Source organism: Delphinus delphis, chromosome 10 (assembly GCF_949987515.2).
Source record: "Delphinus delphis chromosome 10, mDelDel1.2, whole genome shotgun sequence".
NCBI classification, from domain to species: domain Eukaryota; kingdom Metazoa; phylum Chordata; class Mammalia; order Artiodactyla; family Delphinidae; genus Delphinus; species Delphinus delphis.
This window is the reverse complement of record NC_082692.2, coordinates 44,310,482-44,323,901: the sequence shown is the minus strand read 5'-3', so window position 1 is coordinate 44,323,901 and position 13,420 is coordinate 44,310,482. Positions and strand designations below refer to the sequence as shown.

General features: G+C 40.2%; 1 protein-coding gene across 1 annotated transcript in view; it reads right to left on the bottom strand.

The window, feature by feature from the left end:
* Positions 1 to 1,046: 1,046 nt before the first annotated feature.
* KIAA1586 (KIAA1586 ortholog) overlaps positions 1,047 to 13,420 on the bottom strand; it is a 31,301-nt gene continuing 18,927 nt past the window's right edge. The window contains exon 6 of the mRNA XM_069541135.1: positions 1,047 to 3,514. The gene's annotated coding sequence lies outside the window, so the exon portion shown is untranslated. The remainder of the gene's footprint in view (positions 3,515 to 13,420) is intronic.

The following is a 13,420-nucleotide window of genomic DNA, read 5'->3' as shown; positions in this document are numbered from 1 at the left end:
ATACACATACTTTTTTCTTTCTGAATCACTGGAGAGTAGGTTGCATATATCATGCCTCCTTATCCCTTAATAGTTCAGTGTGTACTTCCTAAGAATCAGGATTTTCTTTGACATGTGTACTTGTTTTAGTCCTCTTGGGCTGCTTTACTAATTTAGCATAGAGAGGGTGGCTTAAACAACAATTTATTTCTCACAGCCTGGAGGCTGGGAAGTCCCTGATCAAGGTGCCAGCACAATCAGTTCTTGGTTAGAGCCCTCTTCCTGGTTTGCAGACAGTCTTCTTTTACTTTCACAGGGTGGAAAGCAGAGAGAAGCAAGCTCTCTTGTGTCTTTCTTGTAAGGACACTAATCCCATCGTGAGAGCTCCACCCTCATGACCTCATTATCTCCCCCAAACTCCATCTCCAAATACCATCCTAATGGGGATGAATTTTGAAGGGACATAAACATGTAGGCCATGACAGTATTATCATCAAAATTTGGAAATTTAACATGGAATGATCCTTTTTTTCCTAATCTGCAGTCCTTTATCACATTTTATCAATTGTCTACTCCAGGATCACATAGTGCATTGAGTTATGTCTCTTTATTCTTCTTTAATTTGGAGCAGTTTTTCAACTTTGTCTTTCATGATATTGATGTTTTTGAATTCCCAAGGCCAAATATTTTATAAAATGCTCCCCAATTTTGGTTCGTCAGATGTTTCCTCATGATTTGATTCATGTTATGCATTACCAGACAAAATAAATCGAAGTGATGCTGAAGTGTTTTAGGTGATCACATCCAGAGACCCATGATGGCTATTTGACCCTCATTGAGGATATTAATTTTAATCACCTGGTCAAGGTATCGCCCCATATCAACAATATGTAATTTCCCCCTTATAAATAATAGGCCATCTGGGGGGATATACTTTTAGACCATTCAAACACTATGCCTCATGAAATGTATTGCCTATATATAGCATATTCTGATGATTTTTGCTTTTCCCAAACTTTACTATGACGGCCACAAAATGATAATATCCCAACTCTACTGTTCTCTCAACTTTTTTTTATTAAGAAAGATTTTAATTAAAAATTTTATTGGAGTATAGTTGATTTACAATGTTCTGTTAGTTTCTGCTATACAGCAAAGTGAATCAGTTTTACATATACATATATCCACTTTTTTTTTAGATTCTTTTCTCATATAGGTCATTACAGAGTATTGAGAAAACTTCCCTGTGCTATACATAGGTCCTTATTAGTTATCTATTTTCTATATAGTAGTGTGTATATGTTAATCCCAAACTCCTAACTTATCTCCCCCACCCTGCTTTCCTCCCAGTAACCATTAGTTTGTTTTCTGTATCTGTTTTGACTCTTTTTCTGACTCTATTTTCTGACTCTATTTCTGTTTTGTAAGTTCATTTGTACCATTTTTTTAGATTCCACATATATTTGTCCTTCTCTTTCCGACTTCTGTCCTTTTCTTACTTCACTTAGTATGAAGTAAGGTCACCTCTAGGTCCATCCATGTTGCTGCAAACGGCATTATTTGGTTTTATGGAATATTACTCAGCCATAAAAAAAGAATGAAATAATGCCACCTCTCAACTTTTTTCAGCTGGCATTCTTCTGTAAGAGTCTTACCTTTTCTTTTAAAATAACGTTTTATAAATTTATTTTTGGCTGTGTTGGGTCTTCGTTGCTGTGCACGGGCTTTCTCTAGTTGCAGTGTGCAGGCTTCTCATTGTTACGGCTTCTCGTTGCAGAGTGTGGGCTCTAGGCGCGCAGGCTTCAGTAGTTGTGGCACATGGGCTCAGTAGTTGTGGCTTGTGGGCTCTAGAGCTCAGGCTCAGTAGTTGTGGCACACAGGCTTAGATGCTCCACATGGCATGTGGGATCTTTCTGGGCCAGGGCTCAAACTCGTGTCCCTTGCACTGGCAGGTGGATTCTTAACCACTGTGCCACCAGGGAAGCCCTGAAATAATTTTTCATGTATTAATTCATTTCTAACCTTTCATTGAATGATTTTTTGATGTTTGTACAGAGTGCAGATACAGTCACATCAAGAGCCTTCCTAGCATGTTACCTGGTAATCACTGTGGATATTAGGGGTTCAGAATATCAGAGGTCATTGATTCACAACTTCCTGTGCATCTACTTTTTCTACCTTGTGACCTGTAACACTTGTTTTAGATGTAGCTTGGCCATGCCATATATCTATGTTCTGATTAGTATTTTTTTCTTTAGAGACAATTTTACATTCACGTGCAGTTTTAAGAATACAGAGTACTTGTGACATGATGATGTGCAGAGCTATGCTGATGTGGACAAATGATGTCACCTGTCATTCCAGTAAACACATGTTACTGGATTCCATCCCTCAGCCACTGCAGTGCACACTGAGGGGAATTCAAGGTGGAGAAAAAAAGGGTACTGGCCCTAGATCGGTAAGATGTATATTGAAGGAATAATTTCAATGACCCAAGATTCTTGCATCTTCCCATACATAAAAGAGCACTGAAATCATTAACTTGAGATGTCTTTTTTTGTGTGATTAGCAGTTACCTTGTGATCTTTGCTACATTTTTTTTTTTTCAGCAAAAACTCCTACATATCCTGGCTCTCCTATCGCCTCTTTGGAACAGCTCCTCAGAGCTATCTGAGTGGCTGTTTCCCCAGGCTACAGTCCTCAGTAAGGTCCCCAAATAAAACATGTAACTTGAAACTTTTTAGGATGTGTTTCGTGTTTTTTCTGTCAATAATTTTGGCAACCAATGAAGAGACCCAGAGCAGACTTCTCTCTTTTGCCTAAACTCGATGAGGATCCAGAGCCTGGGTACCAGCAGAGGCCTCTTGTGCCCATCTGCCTCCTCTGAGGGTCCAGATAAATTTGAGTGAGTCTCTCCTGTGTCTCTAACCTCCCATTGTTGGCTCATGATCCTAAGTTTTGTTTGGTGGTATTAAACTCCTCACTGGAGTAACAGGTTTCCTTGAACTTAGGTACCTGGGTTATCCTCCGTTGAAAGACACTGGGAAGATTTTATTATGTTCATACAGAATTTATACTTACAAGTACTTGCTTAATTGGGAATTAAATGAAATCTTGCCCTAATAATGGCCAAAGCCAAAAATAAATGAATTAATTAATTAATTTAAAAAAAATTAGGAGTGGTTATCATTATTTATTTATTTAGCTGCGTTGGGTCTTTGTTGCTCGTGCAGGCTTTCTCTAGTTGTGGCAAGCAGGGGCTACTCTTTGCTGTGGTGTGCGGGCTTCTCATTGTGGGGGCTTCTCTTGTTGTGGAGCACAGGCTCTAGGCACACGGGCTTCAGTAGTTGTGGCACACGGGCTCAGCAGTTGTGGCTCGCAGGCTCTAGAGTGCAGGCTCAGTAGTTGTGGCACATGGGCTTAGTTGCTCCACAGCATGTGGGATCTTTCCAGACCAGGGCTCAAACCTGTATCTCCTGCATTGGCAGGCGGATTCTTAACCACTGAGCCACAAAGGAAGTCCGGGAGTGGTTAACTTTAAAAAACAACAACAACAAAAAAGCAGTCAACAGAAACTGCCTGTGAGAACAGATTTGTAAGAAAAAGATGCCAAATCAGCCATTATATACACATTCACAGAACTACAGGAAACATGATTAAGAAGTAAATAAAGGTATGATGGCAATGTTACATCAAATAGAAAATATCAATAAAAGATAAAAATTATACAAAAAGATGGAACTTGTAAAGTACAACAAATGAAAATTTTAAAAAATCACTTCATAAACTGGACTTCACCAAAACTAAAAACTTTTGTGCTTCAAAGGACACCATCAAGAAAGTGACAAGATAACCCAAGAAATGGGAGAAAATATTTGCAAATCATATATGTGATAAGACACTTGTATCCAGAATGTAAAGCTATACAAAGATATATAAAGATGTACAATGATCAATAGGCACATGAAAATATGCTCAAATCATTAGTCATCAGGTAAGTGCAAATCAAAACCAGAATGAGATACTACTTCACACCCACTTGGATAACTAAGATTAAAAAGTCAGATAACAAGAGTTGACAAGGATGTGGAGAAACAGTAGCCCTCATGGTACTGCTAGGGGAATGTAAAATTTTGCAGCCACTTTGGAAAGCAGTGTAGCAATTCCTCAAATGATTAAACGTAAGAGTTAACATATGATCCAGCAATTCCCCTCTTAGATATATACCCGGGAGAAGTGAAAATATATGTTCATACAAAAACACTTCCAAGAATGTTTATAGCAGCATTATTCATAATAGCTAATAGGTGAAAGCAAGGCAAACATTCATCACTTGATGAATTAATAAATAAAATGTAGTATATGCACATGCAATGGAATATTATTCATGCACAAAAAGAATAAAGTGCCAGTACATACTACAAGATGGATGAACCCTTAAAATGTTATGGTAAGTGAAAGAAGGCAGTCACAAAATACCACCTCACTGCACTTCCCAGCCCATGATGCATGCCTGCTGGTGTGTGTGGCAACTGGGGGCTGAAACTCAGGCTTCAGTGGACAGACCCAGGGAGAGGACTCAGTTTGGCTGTGCGAAGACAGTCCGAAGGGCCTAGAATGTGGTCCAGGCTGCAACTGGGGGTGTGTGCAGGACACAGCCCAGGTCCATCATGCGAAGGGAGGGGCAGGCTCCACCATAGCAGTGTGTTCACAGGGGAATGCAGGCAATCGGCTCAGACTTCAGCCCTGTCTCCATGTGTGGACAACCTTCCAGAGCTTGTGCATTCCAAGAGCTCGGAGGGGTGGAGCTCATGAAGAAGAGGGAACATTCCTAAAGTCATTCTATGTAACCACCATCACCTTGGTACCCAAACCAGACAAAGACACTACCAAAAAATTACAGGCCAGTATCTTTGACAAATATAGTTAGAAAAATCCTCAAAAAAATATTAGCAAACCGAATCCAACAACACATAAAAATGATCATATACCATGATCAGGTTGGATTCATTCCAGAGCCACAAGGATGGTTCAACATTATGCAAATCAATCAACGTGATACGCCAAATCAAAAAAAGAAATGACAAAAACCACATGATCATCTCAATAGATGAGAAAAAGCACTGATAAAATTCAACATCTATTCACAATAAAAACTGTCACCAAAGTGGCTATATAGGGAACATACCTCAACATAATAAAAGCTATCTATGCCAAACCAAGAGTCAACATAATACTCAACAGTGAAAAGCTGAAAACCTTCCTGCTAATATCTGGAACAAGACAAGGATACCCACTTTCACCACTTTTATTCAACATAGCGTTGGAAGTCCTAGCCACAGCAATCAGACAAGAAAAAGAGATAAAAGGTATCCAAATTGGAAGCAAAGGGCTTCCCTGGTGGCGCAGTGGTTGAGAGTCCGCCTGCCGATGCAGGGGACATGGGTTCGTGCCCCGGTCCGGGAAGATCCCACATGCCATGGAGTGGCTGCGCCCGTGAGCCATGGCCACTAAGCCTGCGCGTCCGGAGCCTGTGCTCCACAACGGGAGAGGCCACAACAGTGAGAGGCCCACGTACCGCAAAAAAAAAAAAATTGGAAGGAAAGAGGTAAAACTGTCAATATATGCAGATGACATGATACTCTCTCTAGAAAACTATAGCCTCAACACAAAAACCTATTAGAACTGATAAACAAATTCACCAAGGTATTACGATACAAGATTAACATACAAAAAGCTGTTGTACTTCTTTACACTAACAATGCAACAACAGAAAGAAAAAGTAAAAAAAACCAACCCTTTTAAAAATCACATCAAAAAGAAATAAAACACATAGGAATAAAACTGACCAAAGAGGTGAAAGACAGACGCTGAGAACAATGAAACACTGATAAAGGGAACTGAAGATGATTCAAAGAAATGGAAAGATAACTCATGAGCTTGGATTGGAAGAATTAACATTGTTAAAATGACCATACTACCCAAAGCAACCCACAGATTTAATGTGAACCCCATCAAATTACCCATGACATTTTTCACAGAACTAGAACAAATAATCCAAAAATTGATATGGAACCACAAAAGACCCAGAATTGCCAAACCAATCCTGAGGAAAGAGAACAAAGCTGGAGGCATAACCCTTCTAGACTTCAGACAATACTACAAAGCTAGAGCAATCAAGGCAGCATGGTACGGGCACAAAAACAAACATATGGATCAATGGAACAGAATAGAGAGCCCAGAAATCAACCCACACACCTAAGGTCAATTAATCTTCGACAAAGGAGGCAAGAATATGCAATAGAGAAAAGACAGTGTCTTCAGCAATCAGCGCTGGGAAAACTGGACAGCTGCATGTAAATCAATGAAGTTAGAACACTCCTTCACACCATACGCAAAAATAAGCTCAAAATAGTTTAAAGACTTGGGACTTCCCTGGTGGTCTGGTGGCTAAGACTCCGTGCTCTCAATGCAGGGGGCCCGGGTTTGATCCCTGCTCAGGGAACTAGATCCCATATGCCACAACTGAGAGTTCACATGCCATAATTAAAGATCCCACATGCCACAACTAAATCCTGCATACTGCAACAAAGATCCTGCACGTGACAACAAAGATCCTGCGTGCCGCAACTAAGACCCGACACAGCCAAATAAATACATAGATGTTAAAAAAATAATTTAGAATCTTGGGGTGGAGTCAAGATGGTGGACTAGGAGGATGTGGAATTCACATCTCTGCACAACTAGTGCACCTACCAGGCACTGGTGGGGAACCACAGACAACTAAGGGAATGGGAAGATGCCCAAGCGACTGGGCAGGATGTTGGGGGAGGGAGGGGGGAGGAGAAGTAGAGGTGGGATGGGACCAGCAGCCCTGAGGAGCAGTTGGGGGAGGGGAGGGGTTCCCACGCCCAGAGGGAAACAGGGGAGACCCTGGAGAGGGCAGAGAATCAGAAGGGAATGAGGCCAGCATTTACCCTGCCCACTTGGGCGCTGGGGAGCCTGCTGAGGTCCTGGGCCTGATCCTCTGCCCATCAAGACCTCCTCCAGCCACGTGGGTCCTGTGGGAGTGGGAGGGAGAAAGGGGGAGAAAAACTAAAAGCTGGCCGAATTGGACCAGCACCCATGAGGGGCAGCTGGGTGGAGGGGAAGGGTACCATGCCTGGAGCGGCTCACCCACAATTAGGGATCAATGGGGACAGGGGAGACCCTCAGGAAAGCAGAGGATCGGAAGGGAGTGCAGCTAGAGTTTTCCCTGGCCACTTGAGCCCTGGGGAGCCTGTTGAAGTCCCGGGCCTAATCTGGGACCAATTACAAGTATTGAAATTGAATCTGTGATTTAAAAACTCCCAACAAACAACACTCCAGGACCAGATTGCTTCATAGGCAAATTCTATCAAACATTTAGAGAAGAGTTAACACTGATTCTTCTCAAACTCTTCCAAAAAACTGCAGAGGTAGAAACACTCCTAAACTCATTCTACAAAGCCACCACCACCATGATACCTAAACCAGATAAAGATATCACAAAAAAAGAAAATTACAGACCAATATCACTGATGAACATAGATGCAAAAATCCTCAAAAAATACTAGCAAACAGAATCCAATACAGGACCTAATAAAGGCCATATACAACAAACCCACAACAAACATCATTCTCAATGGTGAAAAACTGCAAGTATTTCCTCTAAGATAAGGAACAAGACAAGGATTAAAGACCTAAATGTAAGACCAGACACTATAAACTTAAAACTCTTAGAGAAAAACATAGGAAAAACACTCTTTGACATAAACCACAGCAAGATCCTTTTTGACCCACCTCCTAGAGTAATGAAAGTAAAAACAAAAATAAACAAATGGGACCTAATTAAACTTAAAAGTTTTTGCACAGCAAAGGAAATCAAAAACAAGATGAAAAGACAACCCTCAGAATGGGAGAACATATTTGCAAATGAAGCAACGGACAAAGGATTAATCTCCAAAATATATAAACAGCTCATGTAGCTCAATATTAAAAAAGCAAGCAACCCAATCAAAAAATGGGCAGAAGACCTATAAATAGACATTTCACCAAAGAAGACATACAAATGGCAAAGAGGCACATGAAAAGATGCTCAACATCACTAATTATTAGAGAAATGCAAATCAAAACTACAATGAGGTATCACCTCATACCAGTCAGAATGGCCATCATCAAAAAGTCTACAAACAATAAATGCTGGAGAGGGTGTGGAGAAGAGAGAACCCTCTTGCAATGTTGGTGGGAATGTAAATTGATACAACCACTGTGGAAAGCAGTATGGAGGGTCCTTAAAAAACAAAAAATAGAACAACCGTATGACCCAGCAATTCCTCTACCGGGCATATACCCTGAGAAAACCATAATTAAAAAAGAGACAGGTACCCCAATGTTCATTGCAGCACTATTTACAACAGCCAGGACATGGAAACAACCTAACTGTCCAACGATAGATGAATGGATAGAGATGATGTGGTACATATATATACTGGAATATTACTCAGAGATAAAAAGTAACGAAATTGGGGGGCTTCCCTGGTGGCGCAGTGGTTGAGAGTCCGCCTGCCGATGCAGGGGACACGGGTTCGTGCCCCAGTCCGGGAGGATCCCACATGCCGCGGAGCGGCTGGGCCTGTGAGCCATGGTCGCTGAGCCTGCGCGTCTGGAGCCTGTGCTCCACAACGGGAGAGACCACAACAGTGAGAGGCCCCCATACCGCAAAAAAAAAAAAAAAATAGTAACGAAATTGGGTCATTTTTAGAGATGTGGATGGACCTAGAGTCTGTCATACAGAATGAAGTCAAAAAGAAAAAAAACAAATATCATATATTAACACATATATATATGTGGAATCTAGAAAAATGGTACAGATGAACCTATTTTCAGGGTAGGAACAGAAGCGCAGAGGTTGAGAACGGACGTGTGGATGCAGTGGGGGAAGGGGAGGGTGGGAAGAATTGGGAGATTAGGTTTGACATAAACACCCTACCATGTGTAAAATAGATAGCTAGTAGGAACCTGCTGTATAGCACAGGGAGCTCAGCTCGGTGTTCTGTGATGACCTAGATGGGTGGGATGGGGCAGGGGGAGGGAGGTCAAAGATAGAGGGAATATATTTATACATATAGCTGATTCACTTGACTGTACACCAGAAACTAACAAAACACTGTAAAGCAAGTATACTCCAATAAAAAAATTATTTGATAAAAAAAAATGTTAATCCCACCCCCCCCCCAAAATAGTTTAAAGACATAAATATAAGACATGAAAGCATAAAACTCCTAGATGAGAACACAGGCAAAACATAGTCTGACATGAAATACAGCAATGTTTTCTTAGGTCAATCTTCCAAGGCAGAAGAAATAAAAGCAATAAACAAATGGCACCTAATCAAACTTATAAGCTTTTGCACAGCAAAGGAAACCATAAGCAAAAGGAAAAGACAACCTATATACTGGGAGAAAATATTCGCAAACAATGCAACTGACAAGGGCTTAATTTCCAAAATACACCAACAGCTCATACAACTCAATATCAAAAAGCCAAACAACCCAATCAAAAACTGAGAAGACCTAAATAGTCATTTCTCCAAAGAAGACATACACATGGCAAACAGGCACATGAAAAGAAGCTCAACATCACCAATTATTAGAGAAACGCAAATCAAAACTACAATGAGGTACCACCTCACACCAGTCGGGATGGCCATCATCATTTACAAATAATAAATGCTGGAGACTTCAATTAAAAAAAAAAAAAAAAGAACTCCAATAAATGCTGGAGAGGTGTGTGGATAAAAGGGAACGCTCCTACACTATTGGTGGGAATATCAATTGGTGCAGCCACTATGGAGAACAGCATGGAAGTTCCTTAAAAAACTAAAAGTAGAGTTAGCATATGATTCAGCATCCCACTCCTGGGCATATATCCAGGGGAAATTCTAATTTGGAAAGATACATGCACCCCTACGTTCAAAGCAGCACTATTCACAACAGCCAAGACGTGGAAGCAACCTAAACGTCCATCAACAGAGGAATGGATAAAGAAGATGTAGTGTATATATACAATGGAATATTACTCAGTCATAAAAGAGAATGAGATGATGCCATTTGCAGAAACATGGATGGACCTAGAGATTATCATACTAAGTGAAGTAAGTCAGAGAAAGACAAATATATGATATCACTCATTTGTGGAATCTAAAAGAAAAAAAAGATACAAATGAACTTATTTACGAAACAGAAACACATTCACTAACATAGAAAACAAACTTATGGTTACCAAAGGGGAAGGGGTGAAGGGATAAATTAGGAGTTTGTGATGAACAGATACACATACATTATATATATATAATAATATAATTATTATATAGTAATATATAAAATAGATAAACAACAAGGTCCTACTGTATAGCACACGGAGCTATATTCAATATCTTGTAATAATCTATAATGGAAAAAAATCTAAAAAGTGTATATATGTAAAACTGAATCACTTTGCTGTATATATGAAACTAACATGACATTACCGATCAACTATACTTCAATAAAACAAAACAAATAACAGAAAAAAATGTTTACAGCAACAACCTACAAAATATAAAAAACGTAGGATTTAAATTCGTGTGTAAGACCTATATGAAAAAAATGCAAATATTTACTAAAAAAAGAAAAGCTATAATTTAAACTGAACTTGTTCCTGAATTGGAAGAATCAGTTTTGCAGAGATATAACTTCTTTCTCAATTTGAAAACTATTTAAGTGTAATTCCAATCAAAATGATCATAAAACTAATCTGGGGGCTTCCCTGGTGGCACAGTAGTTAAGAATCCCCCTGACAATGCAGGGGACACGGGTTCGAGCCCTTGTCCGGGAAGATACCTCGTGCCGTGGAGCAACTAAGCCCTTGCGCCACAACTACTGAGCCTGTGTGCCACAACTACTAAAGCCCATGTGCCTAGAGCCCGTGCTCTGCAACAAGAGAAGCCACTGCAATGAGAAGCCCACACCACCACAAGAGTAGCCCCCACTCATCACAACTAGAGAAAGCCCGCACACAGCAACGAAGACCCAACGCAGCCAAAAATAAAAAACAAAACCTCATCTGGACTAATAAACTTATAAAAATAGTCAAAATATTCTTAAAAAACAAAGAATTTTGAGTTATAATTATCAGGTGTTACAACCTCTAGTAATTAAGACATTAAAATGGCAAATTAAAGCATGATTTCATTTCATTTCTCCCGCAATTTTTTTTTCAAGATGAATATAAAAAAATAAATAAGTCCACAAAGACAGCAACAGAGATTTTTCTTTTGTCTTCATCATCTTGGGAAGTAATCTGGGATTTTGAGAGGTCATTTTACATGTATAACTACCATTTATAGAATGATTACTCCATGCCAGGTGCTGTATTTTGCATCTTACACATATAACTTCATTTGATCCATACAACCTTACAGTGTATTATCTGGTATTATCTGCATCAGCCATTTGAAAAAATGTTGTGAGAAATTAAATAGAGTAGTAACTGATTTCACAGGGCAGAGGAAGCAAACCAGTTTGCCCCAGAAAACCCAGGAGGGGCTCAGAACTGACCTGGTATAATGGATGATGTAGATAAGGTTCCATAAAACAAAGATAGGTTGAAAGACTGCATGCAGGAGCCATAAATCCCTCCTCCTACACATCTCCACATCTCTACTCACAAGACATTCTCTGCATTAAGTTAAAAGGAGACATCCAGGGCCCAGGACACCAGGTGCAGTTGTGGGCATGAGTGAGAGCTGAAAAGAGAATTCACTGAAAGTCTGTTTTGGGAACACGGTCACTTCCAGCCCCCTTTTGCTGTCACATGTGCAAAGTATTAACAGCCGGAAGAACCACAGGATCTTCTGGAGAGCAATGCAGCACCAAACAAAGGACTCAGTCTCAAGACTGATACATAGGATAACTACCCAAACAGACAGCTTTCTACCCAGCGATTCAAGAGTGAAGTTCCCCATAACATTTAAATATGAAAGAACATCCAAGGATCAAATGGAAAGGCCCTGGAGAGAAAAAGTAAATCTAAGGTAACAAGAAAAAGAGATCTTGGTTCCGTGAAACAGATACTGCCCAGAAAATAATATTTAAAAGAATTTTTTTCTAGAGGGATAAAGGGCATCCAGAAATAAACATAGTATTTTAATGAAAAAGAAATAATCAGGGAACAAGAAATAGGTCTTGGAAATTCGAGTTTTGACAGTTGAAATTAAAAATTCAATAGATGGCTGGAATTTACATAGGCAAGGAAATGTCTCAGAAACAGAAAAAGCAGCTTGGGAGACTCACAAAAAATTGCAGAAAAAGATATAAGACAGAGATTCAGTTCAAGGTAACTGGATTTCCAGGATAATTGGACTTCCAGAAAGAGATAAACTGAAGGGTGGGAGAACATTATAATTTGTATAAAAAGTAATAAAATAAATTTTCCCAGATTTGAGAGATCCATCATGTACCCAGTACAATAAATTTAAAAAGCTAAACAACAGGCACATGTTCTTCCAATTCCAGTATATCAGAGACAAAGATTACAAGAGCCCCAAGGAGTATGAGGACACAGGTTCTGAGTAAAAGGAGAATCAGAGTTGCACTGGGCATCCAAATAGCAACAGTAGATGTAACTCTGGTATAAACGCTGGTAACCTTGCTACCTCTCTACTCCTCCTCTGAGAAAGCAAACAAAACAATGAGGAAAAATAACAAATAAGTAACCAAATAAAGATTCTTTTTAAATGCCCCACTTTCTCAGCAAATAGGTGACAGAAAAAATCTGCAAAACTCTAAAGAAACACGGACTTGCCTGGTGGCAACAGTGGTTAAGAATCCGCCTGCCAATGTAGGGGACACAGGTTCAAGCCCTGGTCCGGGAAGATCCCACATGCCACGAAGCAACTAAGCCCGTGCACCACAACTACTAAGTCTGCGCTCTAGAGCCTGCGAGACACACTGCTGAGCCCGCGTGCCTTAGAGCCCGTGCTCTGCAACAAGAGAAGCCACTGCAATAAGAAGCCCGCACACCACAACAAAGAGTAAGCTCCCTGCTCGCTGCAACTAAAGGAAGCCTGCGTACAGCAACGAGGACCCAACACAGCCAAAAAGAAATATAAATAAATAAAATAAAAACTCTAAAGAAACGCAATTAAAATTAAACAGAAAATGCAAAGGAAATGTCAATGGGCCTCATAAGTGGCAGATCTCAGAAAGTACCAGGCAAGTATACTTCCTGAAAGGCAGAAACTCCTCCAGAAATGCAAAATCTAGAATCTGTAAATCTAACAACTGAGGGGGGAGGTGAGCTGAGCTTCAGCAGAAGTCAGATGCAGAGAGAACAGGCACAGAGAGTATTTGGAGGGCTCCCGGCAGCAGATCTCAGAAAG